Source organism: Haemaphysalis longicornis, unplaced genomic scaffold, assembly GCF_048455015.1.
Source record: "Haemaphysalis longicornis isolate Haplotype H1 unplaced genomic scaffold, Haemaphysalis longicornis Haplotype H1 scaffold_11, whole genome shotgun sequence".
Lineage (NCBI taxonomy): Eukaryota > Metazoa > Arthropoda > Arachnida > Ixodida > Ixodidae > Haemaphysalis > Haemaphysalis longicornis.
In genome coordinates, this window is record NW_027526214.1 from 78,107,298 (window position 1) to 78,118,305 (window position 11,008).

Sequence of the window (11,008 nt, forward strand, 5' to 3'; positions counted from 1 at the left end):
TGGTTCGGCCCTTTCCTCTTGTGGAGGTACGCTGACGCACTCGCCGGGGGGTTGAGCGGCGTCTGGTTTCGGTGGGGACCCAGTACTGCGAATAGGAATTGGGCCGGCCCTCACCCGCCCCTGGGTTGCCCCAGGCAGCCCAATCCGCACCACAGCGCTCGCTGAGCCATCAGCGGCTGTGGTGGCAATATTCACCAGGGGAGCTGATTAACCACCGTTCACTCCTTCCTCAGCCTACCTGCTTCCACTGGAAGCTGCGGAGGCGACGTACACCAGGGGTCCCGCATCGGCTCCCACCTCTGGTGCACCGCTCATGCCACCTGTGGTGCTCCCGACACCCTCGGTAGTAGAAGGCTGAGAAAACGAAAGGCACCCGAACGAGTGCGAAGTCAAAGGGGCCTGGTCCGTCGGGCACCCTGAGGACATCCGAGGATGAGATGGACGTGGGACCGTTCCTCTTGGGTCGCAGGCAAAGGAAGGGGTCGCGGCATCCAAACCCCAAATAAGGCCGAAAAATCCGCCTCCAAAGTCCAAGCCCCGATACACGATACCTAAACACACACTCCAGTAGCTCCGAACACTTCATTATGGGAAGAGAAAACTCTGTCCAATTGAACTGCAGAGACCTTAAAATATTGACGATGTATATAAAACACTGCATGCTAATCAGCCAAGTGTAATGTGTGTATAGGAAACACATTTGAATTCCAATCACAACACATTTGTTGAATATTTACATGGTGCGTAAAAAGGACAGGGATGGCTCCACACACTTCTGGCTGTGTAGCCACATTGTCACTTTGCATGCCACATTGTCACTTTGAACACTTTCCTTGAGGCTGTTGTAATTTGAACAATATTATTTAGCAGGTTTTTAACTGTATCCATCATATACTTGACTCCTGATCTTGCAGTTTCGAGCTCTGTCTTTGAGGCGCTGGTTGATCAGCTGCCCGAATCATACATTCTAACAGGCGACCTTCATGCACACAATTCTTTTTCAGGCTTTTCTCTCACGGATGCCCGAGGTCGCCTAATAGAGAAATTTCTTACATATTCGCGAGCATGCCTTTTCATCAAAAAACAGTCTAATACCATAACTTAGGACACCCTACACACTAACACCTTGACTTGGCTGGTGGCTCTGCAATGCTCTTTTCATATTTTTAGTGGGGTGTGCGCATGGTCCAATTTGGTAGTGACCACTTCTTCGCCTCACTTGCATATATAGGTAAAGGCCCATGCAGATCATCATCGCCAAACAGGTTCAATGACGCCAGCGCTTACTGGATTATCTTGACAGAGGCACCCAAACTACACCACACAATCATTGGACACCTACTACACGTTTAGGAGGCTTCCAAAGTTCTCACGGCACTCATCCTTGACAAGTCCTTTTCCCGCGAATTTGGTGCCACGCCTAACCGTTTGAAGCGCGGGGAAATGAGGAATTTAGGCGCGCGTGACAGGCCAAGAACGAGGTGTGGGGTATCCTTCGTCATTGCACCACATCGCGTAACCTCCTGTTGTTCAAACGGGCAAAAGCGTTAGGAATGTGTGTGCGCCGCGAGGCGAAACGAGATAGTTGTCGCTCATTTGTAACAATTATAAACTCCTACACAGAAACACGAAACGTATGGACAACAATACGCAAACTCAAAGTACTACAGATACACAGCCTGCCTCTGTCAGCCCAGCAGGGTAAAGACTCAAAGACCAGGCAACACACTCGCACAACACTTCCAACACATGTCCAGTTCACCACATTACACAAACACATTCATAAAACAAAAACAATAGGCCGAGGAGAAGCCTTTGCGAGAGCAAAATAGCCGAACATCTTATGACTCCGTGTTCACTGCATAAGCTCAGGGATGCTCTTAGCACGTGTAAACACTCAGCTCTAGGCCCTAACATCAGATATATGATGATAAAACACATACACACAGGCACGCCTAAATTCTCGAGAATTTGATAAATCGCAGGCTCGGCTACTTTCTTGAGTACAACGGTCTTTTCTAGAGCTGCCAGGCAGGCTTCAGAGCGGCGCAATCCTAGAACAATCCACTCGTAGCCGAGGAAACATATGTAATGTATGCCTTCATGCATAAACAGTATTATGTACCTGTGTTTTTGGACCCCGAGAAGGACTACGACACTGCGTAGCAGTACGGGTTCCTTGGTGACCTCAAGTCACTCGGTGTTTAGGGTAACATGTTAATACCCATGTTAGTTACTTGACAGAGAGAACATTTCTAGTGACAGTCGGTTGTGCACTTTCAAATGTGCATGTGAAAGAAAATGGCATGCCGCAAGGTGACGTGTTGACCTGCACTCTCATCATGCTAAAGATGAACTATCTTGGAAAGACATTGCAACCTACAATCTCTTATTCTATGCATGTAGATGACGTACAGATATCATATAAATTATGTAATATGTCCATCTGCGAACGTCAACTGCAGCACAGTGTCAGCAAAATGTCCAGCTGGGCTGAAAAGAATAGTTTTGTAATTATTCCCGGAAAGAACTCTTGTGTCGTGTTCTCCAGGAAGCGTTGGGTCCTAACTGACCCAGACAACTTAAGGACGTACCGCTTCCTGTGAACACGGAGCACAAGTTTTAGGTATTTTAGTTGATCAAAAGGTTTCACTCATTTCTCCTATCAAACAGGTCAAATGCAAACGCTTAAGAACAATAAACACTTTTTAGGTCATCTCACACCAATCCTATGGTGCTGACAAACAGCTACTGAGCTTCTACACGGCCTTGGTAGAGTCTCGTCTTGATTACGGCATCTGTTGTATATGGGTCAGCGACAAAAAAAGCTCTAAAATGCTCGACGTAGTGCGGCATCTTGGCCTTCGCCTCTCATGCGGTGCTATCCGCACTAGTCCGGTCGAGAGTCTGTATGTCGAGTGTGACAAATGGTGCCTACGAAATCAGCAGGAAATAGTTGACTTGCTCTATGCATGCAAAATCGTATTTCTCCCCAACCATCCTTTTATATTCCATCATGAACGGTACATCTAATTTACAACATTTTAAACAGGCCATCTGTCTCCTAACCTTTCTCTCTCAGAGTTAGGGAGGAGGCTTATGCACTCATGGTCCCTCTGTCAGATACGCACAAGAAACCCATCCATAATTTATTTCCACCATGGCATCTATGTCATATATCATGGGACCTGCCTTTCACACTAGTAGAAAAAACTAGGGTACCGAGGAGTGCGATTCAGCAGGACTTCCTGTTCCTGCGGGAAAAGTACACGTGCACCGAATTGTTCAGCGACGCATCGAAAACTGATTATACTGCCTCTAGTGCAGCGCACGGACCAAATTTTAGGTTTACTAAAACAATAACTTTTTGTATGGCATATTACTCCTTCCAAATCACATAATCAAACATATATACTTGAAGTCCGTCGTATACAGAGATTCTCTAAGCGTTGTGCAGCCACTGTCATCAGGAAGGTCGTCTAGAAACCACGGGATAAATTTTCTTTTTGAAGGTTTGAATGGATGCCTATGCTTCAAATTTGGAAATAACTATATGCTAAATATTAGGTAACTGCACGGCCCCTGGCACACAGGCCGCTGATCAAATGGCAGGAGCGGCTGCTCTCATTACCGCAGTTGACATAACAGTACATTATGGCGACCTAAAGGCACACATCAGACAACAGCTTTGTAACACAAGCCTACTGCATTGGAGTCAACAGACAACAAAATACACGTAATAAAACCACAATTGGGACGCTACACATCTGCCTCACACAACCGATACACTGAAGTCGCCCTCGGTAGACTGCCGATGGGCCACACATATGTACCGCACTCCGACCTGCTCATTGGAACTTCGGACCCCACGTGTAGCAGGCGCGGAAAGATCTTATCCGTGAGTCCACCTACTAACAAAATGCAAGGCAATAGACACACCGTGACACAAACATTTCCCTGTATTACACAGATGACACGCTCAACTCATCATAATTTTTAGCTGAAGAACCAATGTTTTCTAGTCAGCGTGTTCTCAAGTTTTTAGCTGACAGAACATTTCTGCAACTCTTGTCACATCACGTGTAATCAGCCTGGCCCTATATACCAGCCATCTCCATTGTCTCTTGGTTTGCGTCACTTTCACTTCTACTCACAAGTTTTAGTATTTACAGTCCCATCAACCATAAAATAACTTATTTGGCACTCTTTGCCCTTATACCCGTTGCGCCTTAAACAGCCAACAATCGTCGGGTATGCAATTATAACGATAATATTCAGTTCAGGTAGATTTGGCGCTGTTTGAACTGCAACTTTTATTGTTTTAGAATGTGGGAGTACATCTCCAACACGCAAATTGCAGAATAATGTAACGCACTTCGAAGCTGCACCTAGTGCGCCCTATCTTGTTCTGGGTATTTTAGCCCAGGAGGTAACAGAACCTAAATATCCTTGGCCGCTTTAGTTTTTCATATTACCCCAGTGTTCCTATTTATTAGTATTCGTGCTTGTTTGTCCTCTGGTGAACTCGCCGCTCGCTGAGAAGAGTAGTTCGCGTGGGAACCAGAACAGTTGGCGGATATGAGGGTTCGCAATGGACCATTTCCAGATGCGTGATCTTGCTGGGAAAGCTTTCCACATGTAATTCGGCCACGGCAGCAGTTAGTACCCTGTCCAAACATTAGTGCCGTGCCCAAAACACGCCCTGGCAGAAGTTCAGGCTTCAAAGAGGCGTGACCCTGATGTCTAGTTCTGCGATGCGTTTCTTGCTCAGGAGATCTGTAGCCTCCTGCTTTGTATTGACTTCCATCAACAGTTCTCCAGTTCTCTGTTTCTTTTCGTTGTGGGACTCTCTAAATATTTCTTCTATGAACACCATGATCACGAACATGGACAGTGAGGCAAAAGGGTTTTCTTTAACAACAGATTCAATGAGCAGGCGTGGGAGTAGTTGCCTTGCTTTTGGAAAGGAGTTTTCGGTAGGTACGGAAAAGATACTTCGGTGCTTCCCCTTAACAGGGACTGATCATGCTTGGGGGTGTGGTTTTTACAATACCATACATCGTTGAATACACGACGGGGACTGGGCACTGTCTTTTGCAGCCTTTCCTGTAAGCGGAAAAGATCCCGGTGGTCCCTGCCAGGTACACGAACTGGGAGTCCGTCCGCCGGAGCTTTACGGCGGCTCCAATGGCCACCGTTTGTGGTTTCTTACCCTCCGCCTTGGACCAGACCTAACTACGCAGTTCTTTGTACATTGCCAGCATATGCATTTCAATCCACCAGAAACCAACTGCACAACAAACTTGCGGGTAATAACAAGTACCTCGGAAATTCTAAGCAAAAGGGGACGCATATAAAAAAATAAAGGCTAAGTCGAACGCCTCGCTTGCTTCTCACAATATCCGTTGGTGTAGTAGTGAATGTCGCTTGTGCCAGTGAATGTAAACGGCGCCTGGAGACAAAATATTCTAGACGGAGTGTTGCTCGGGTATGTCCAGCGATGCGCATGCGGTTGCTGCTTCAGTGACGTGCTTGCTTCTAGTTGTCGAAAGGCATCGCCATAGTTGACCAGCCATATATTCTAGACGTCGTGTTGCTCGGGTATGTGCAGCATGCGCCTCGCATGCGGTGTCTGCTTCAGTAACGTGCTTGCTTCTAGTTGCCGAAAGGCATCGCCATAGTTGACCAGTCTGCGCCACCGTCAGGCCTTGGGTATACTGCGGAATCTTAGAGCCCGTGTATTGAGCCTACGCCGCTAGGCCAACAGACAAATGGGGTGTAGTCGGAATCTTCAGGAATGGTACCAGAGTAGCGGTAGAAATGCTGGCGGCTCGGAGATCCCGAAAAAGTAAGGAACCACCACAGCGACAAAGCTTCGTAGCCACCGTATTTGTCCCTAGCGCGCTTCGTCGTTCTTGGTCTCCGTCCGCGTCTTCGGCCACATCTATGATTTCCACTATGTCGCGCATTTCCGTTTAGCTGACTGATGCAGCCGTATGGGTAGAGAAGGCTTTGCCCATTGTGTTGTCGGCACGCACCATACTTCTTTACACAACGCCTTGCCAAAGGCATGCTTAAGCCTCAATACTTCCTTTTTTGGTGTACATATTTTGGCCGTACGGTCATACTTTTCAGTTGCATTTCCTTACGCAATCTTAAATTTACATTATTTCTGACAATGCATATAATCATAAAACATAAGAAAACAACACCAAAATATATACTGTAGCCATAGTCGCCCAGACGACCGACAACTACGCGATGGATACTTGGGACTCGCTTCGTGAGTGTTTTCTTCCCTATACATCATTAAAAAAAAACAATGTTTCAGTTCACGTGACCAAAAGTCTACCGCCACTTGAAAGCGCACTTCTAATATGGAATGCAGTTTTACTCACTATAAAATTACACAAAATAAGATTAAGAAACGGAACACATAGCAGAATATACCAATAAACGGCAAGAAATAAAAATTCAGCAAAAATGCTGTGATGTGTTTTTAAATTTAAACGTTTTCTTTACCCACTGATGTTTCAGGCAATTGCGGACATTTATTTAAGATATCGGTTTAGTGTATTTTATTTCCTTGTTTACAGAGGACGTTCGCATCGCGTTTGTTAATATATAGATTTTGTTTTATTTCATGACTGCAATCATCCCGTTAGTAATTGGCTGAGAATGACGTACCGGCGTTCAGCTATAGGCTCTGTGGCTGAACATACTGTGCACAGATTGTGAATAAGTGATAGTAGCGTTGGTAAGCAAATCTTCGATCCTGGTACCTCTCTTCTTATAAATCGAAATAATGCTGCCAGTTTTGTAGGCTATGGGCATTATTTCAGTTCTAAAGCATTTCGAAGTTAGTGCAGAAATTTCTTCCAGCACACCATATCCTCCCATATTCAGAAGATAAAAGGGCTAGAATTTGTCATTTGCAGCTTTTAGTTTATTTATGCCCCCCAGAGTATGTCCTACTCTCGCTTTAGTTACTAACGAGATATAGCAATGTAAGACTGCACGCTGAGTAATTTCCCCTGGTCGGCATCAGTAGCTACATCCTAGTGTAAAATCGCACTGTTACCTTTATTATCTCATTCATGCTGTGCGTAGTGTTATGAAGATCGTCTATGAGTGTGTAAATTCTCTCCTTGCCAGTGGATTGCATCCTTTTCAGGTTGTTTCTTCAACCGCCGTCATGTTATATGCACAAATGTCGTTGATTAACATCTCTTTATGTATTTTGACAGCTCCTCCAACTCTGAATAAATTTGAGGCGCTAAACAACGGGGACCAAAGACACGTAGACACAGACAAGGCGCCACTTCCAACTAAACTTTAATCATGAAAAACCCTGGATTAAATACACTGTTTGACGTCATGCAAAAACGTCACACCAACAACGTTTGCCAACCTACACGTGTCCATCTAAAAACTGGAGTTCTTTGAATGATAATGTAACCGATGGTGTACTGATGCACTTATCTCCCGCGTTGTGAATGAAGTAAGCCTCCACAATTTCTCTTTCTTGCCTATCACGCACCCATTTTAAAAACGTGGCCTGTTTGAAGAGCGGAGTGCATTTAGTTCCCTGCTGAGTGCACCTTTTACAGTGCTCAGCCATGTGGCCCCCTGCGTTGTTTTTTACAGCCCAACAATGCTCGCGCGCTCTGTCGTTGAAACATCGGCCTGTTTGGCCAATATAACTCTTGTTACAACTCATAGAAATCTCGTATACAACTCCCATGGTGCATTCCGTGTATAATTAGCCGTGCTTCTTGGAGCACAATTGCTGCTTCCTTTCCTTCATCATTGGGCAAACCTTCGCCAATTTGCAGGGCGCGCTAAACACCACATTGAAGGTGTTTAGCGCGCCCTGCAAATTGGCGAAGGTTTGCCCAATGATGAAGGAAAGGAAGCGGCAATTGTGCTCCAAGAAGCACGGCGAATTATACACGGAATGCACCATGGGAGTTGTATACGAGATTCCCATGAGTTGTAACAAGAGTTATATTGGCCAAACAGATCGCGCGAGCATTGTTGGGCTGTAAAAAACAACGCAGGGGGCCACATGGCTGAGCACTGTAAAAGGTGCACTCAGCAGGGAACTAAATGCACTCCGCTCTCCAAACAGGCCACGTTTTTAAAATGGGTGCGTGATAGGCAAGAAAGAGAAATTGTGGAGGCTTACTTCATTCACAAGGCGGGAGATAAGTGCATCAGCACACCATCGGTTACATTATCATTCAAAGAACTCCAGTTTTTAGATGGACACGTGTAGGTTGGCAAACGTTGTTGGTGGGACGTTTTTGCATGACGTCAAACAGTGTGTTTAATCCAGGGTTTTTCATGATAAAAGTTTAGTTGGAAGTGGCGCCTTGTCTGTGTCTACGTGTTTCTTTGGTCCCCGTTGTTTAGCGCCTCAAATATATTCAGTATGTTCAACCAACTAGCCCTGATCAAGCTTTTGTTACTTAATATTCCTCCAACTCAAATGGATACACCGTACATGACGCTTTTTGTTCGTACCCTTCATGAAGAGTTCTTTCATTTTTGCAGTTAGGTTTCCTCTTTCTTTTTTACATGTGGCTTCTCCCATAGCTGTTGCAAATTCTTTTATGGATGTTACGTTCTCACTCAGCCTCTCTACACTACCCTCCTCTTCGTTTCGGAGAGCAAATTTCTTAACAAAACGTTTTTTTATTCTCCACCTTTCTGCCTATCACACCCTCTTAACTTGTTTTACGAAAAGACCACAGCCTTGAATCCGTCGAACAGTCCCATACAACATGAGGTGTTTATTTGACACATGGGCAAAAGAAAAGATGAAGAAGAAGGTTGTGCGGGCATTGAGGCTCAATATAAGTGTCTTGTTACCCAATCTCCGCTAGGTATCTGCCTGATATGATTCTACCAACGAGACTACTTTTTCTAACATCCTCCCGCCGGCGAAAAGAGGAGCAGTATCTCAACCTCCCAGGTGATACTGATGTTGCAGTGCTCGTCTAATACGGGATCCATCCAACATCTTGAGAATGCAATGACAAACTCTGTTGTCAGAGACCGGAAAAGATATTTGATCGCCGCCAGACCCCAAAGCGGCCTTGGTATTTTCTCGTTCATAATGAGGACGACATCGCCAACTTTATCGTCGCTTTAAGATGCATTATGTACAGTGTGGGCGGAATGCAGCTGTACTATGTATTCTCTACGCCACCCGCACCCAGAGTCATCTAGCAATATTTCCATCGTCGCCAGCGTCCCCACAATTCTTCTGATGACTTGTATATCTCTAAGATTCCACATTCAGCTAAAGATAGCAGTCTTCTAATCAAAAAGTGTGCGGGAGTTAAGGGTTCCCCCTCTAGGGACGCTGAAACTGTAGTTAGTGGCCGAGAGTTTACAATGGCTTCAACTTCTGTAAGTAAAGTATACATTTCATCTTAGCCAAAAAATACCTTTCAAAAATTTTCACCGTAATTCTTTGATTGTTCTTAAAAGTATTTCCCAAAATGCGCCCCAACATGTGGGTGGTTTGGCAATGCATGTCCAGCGGACTTTTCTTTAGGGTAATATTTTTCTCTAAAGCCTTTTCTCTAAAGTACTTCAATGTTTCCTTATCTCGTATTGTCTTGCAATTTCCCTGTTCGGTGTAAAGCGACGGAATGCATCTAAAAAGTCTTTCGGGTTGAGACCGCCCGAGGTGTACTGCTCGAGGTGTAGTGCTTGCACGACGGCACAAGTAAAGAGGACAATATGACATTTTTTGGTTCCGTCTCCTTCTGGATGATACAGTGGTCCAGTAAAGTCAACTCCAATAACACTGATCGGTTCGCATTTGGGGACTATCTCTTGGGAGAGGAGCGAATGGCTCGCTCATTGGCGTGGCTGTAAGTCTCTTGCATGTACTGCACTGATCCAATATGCTGATCCAATATGCTTCGCGTAACTGCACCAGCGTATCTCGAACGCCGGCGTGAAAAAGCCGTCGGTGCTTGTTTTCAAGTATTAAACTTCTAAATTCATTGTCTGGAGGAAGTACCATTGGGTGTTGCTCTCTAATGGCGAAGCCAGAATTCTGTATCCGTTCTCCTACTGTAATCAAACGATCGTCATCACGGTAGGGCAAAACTTTTCTGATCACTGGATGGGTACCCTATCGAGGACGAAATGCCCGTTCTTGAGCTTTGTAAATCCAAAATGTCTTGGCGTTTCCAGTTTCGCAAGTCAGTAGGAATCCAGTCATTTTTCCGTGAGGGTTACGAGAATTGCGAACAAACAGCATTATTGAAGCAGTGATGTTCAAAATCTTTGTCGATTTGCTCATACGTGCAAGGTGAAAGAGCTCGGAATCCTTCCTTTTAGTTACGGTGTCCGTTCTTCTACGGTTTTTGCATAGAGTTCCTCGCGAAATGTTCCATTTGGCCATTTCTCTTTCTTTTGAGGAACCAGTCAGGCTCTTCGCTCCAATGTTTACTTTCTTGCAATTTGTTAGCACATGCTGCATGCGCTAATAAATCTGCAGGGTTCTGATCGATAGCGCAGTCACGCCACTGATCAATATCCGTTAGGGAATGGAGCTCACTCACTCTGTTTGCCAGGAAATTATTCCACTTTCCTGGGCTCGAGTTCAATCAGCCTGAAACCGCCGACAAGTCTGCCCGAAACAAAACATGGCGGTTGGTGCCATACTCCAACCTAACTACTGTTAGAACCGCAACAAGTTCTAACCTTCGTGGGGTATGTGTTTTCACGGGGTCGACTTTTGGCGATGAGCAGTCTAGTCATTAGGCCAATGGTAGTTTCGACTCGCACGTAGACTCCCGATTCGTGAGCTGAGGTGCTTGAACCAGAGAACACGTGGAAGGTATTTTTGCTGGATTCATTTCAGATCGCAACGCCTTGCACCTTTTATCACCTTAATGAGACGAAGGTCTTCGCCCCCCTTGTGCTATTCGTTTTTTAAGTCTTCCGGCAAATTTCCATCCCAGATCAGCTTCCCTCTCTAATC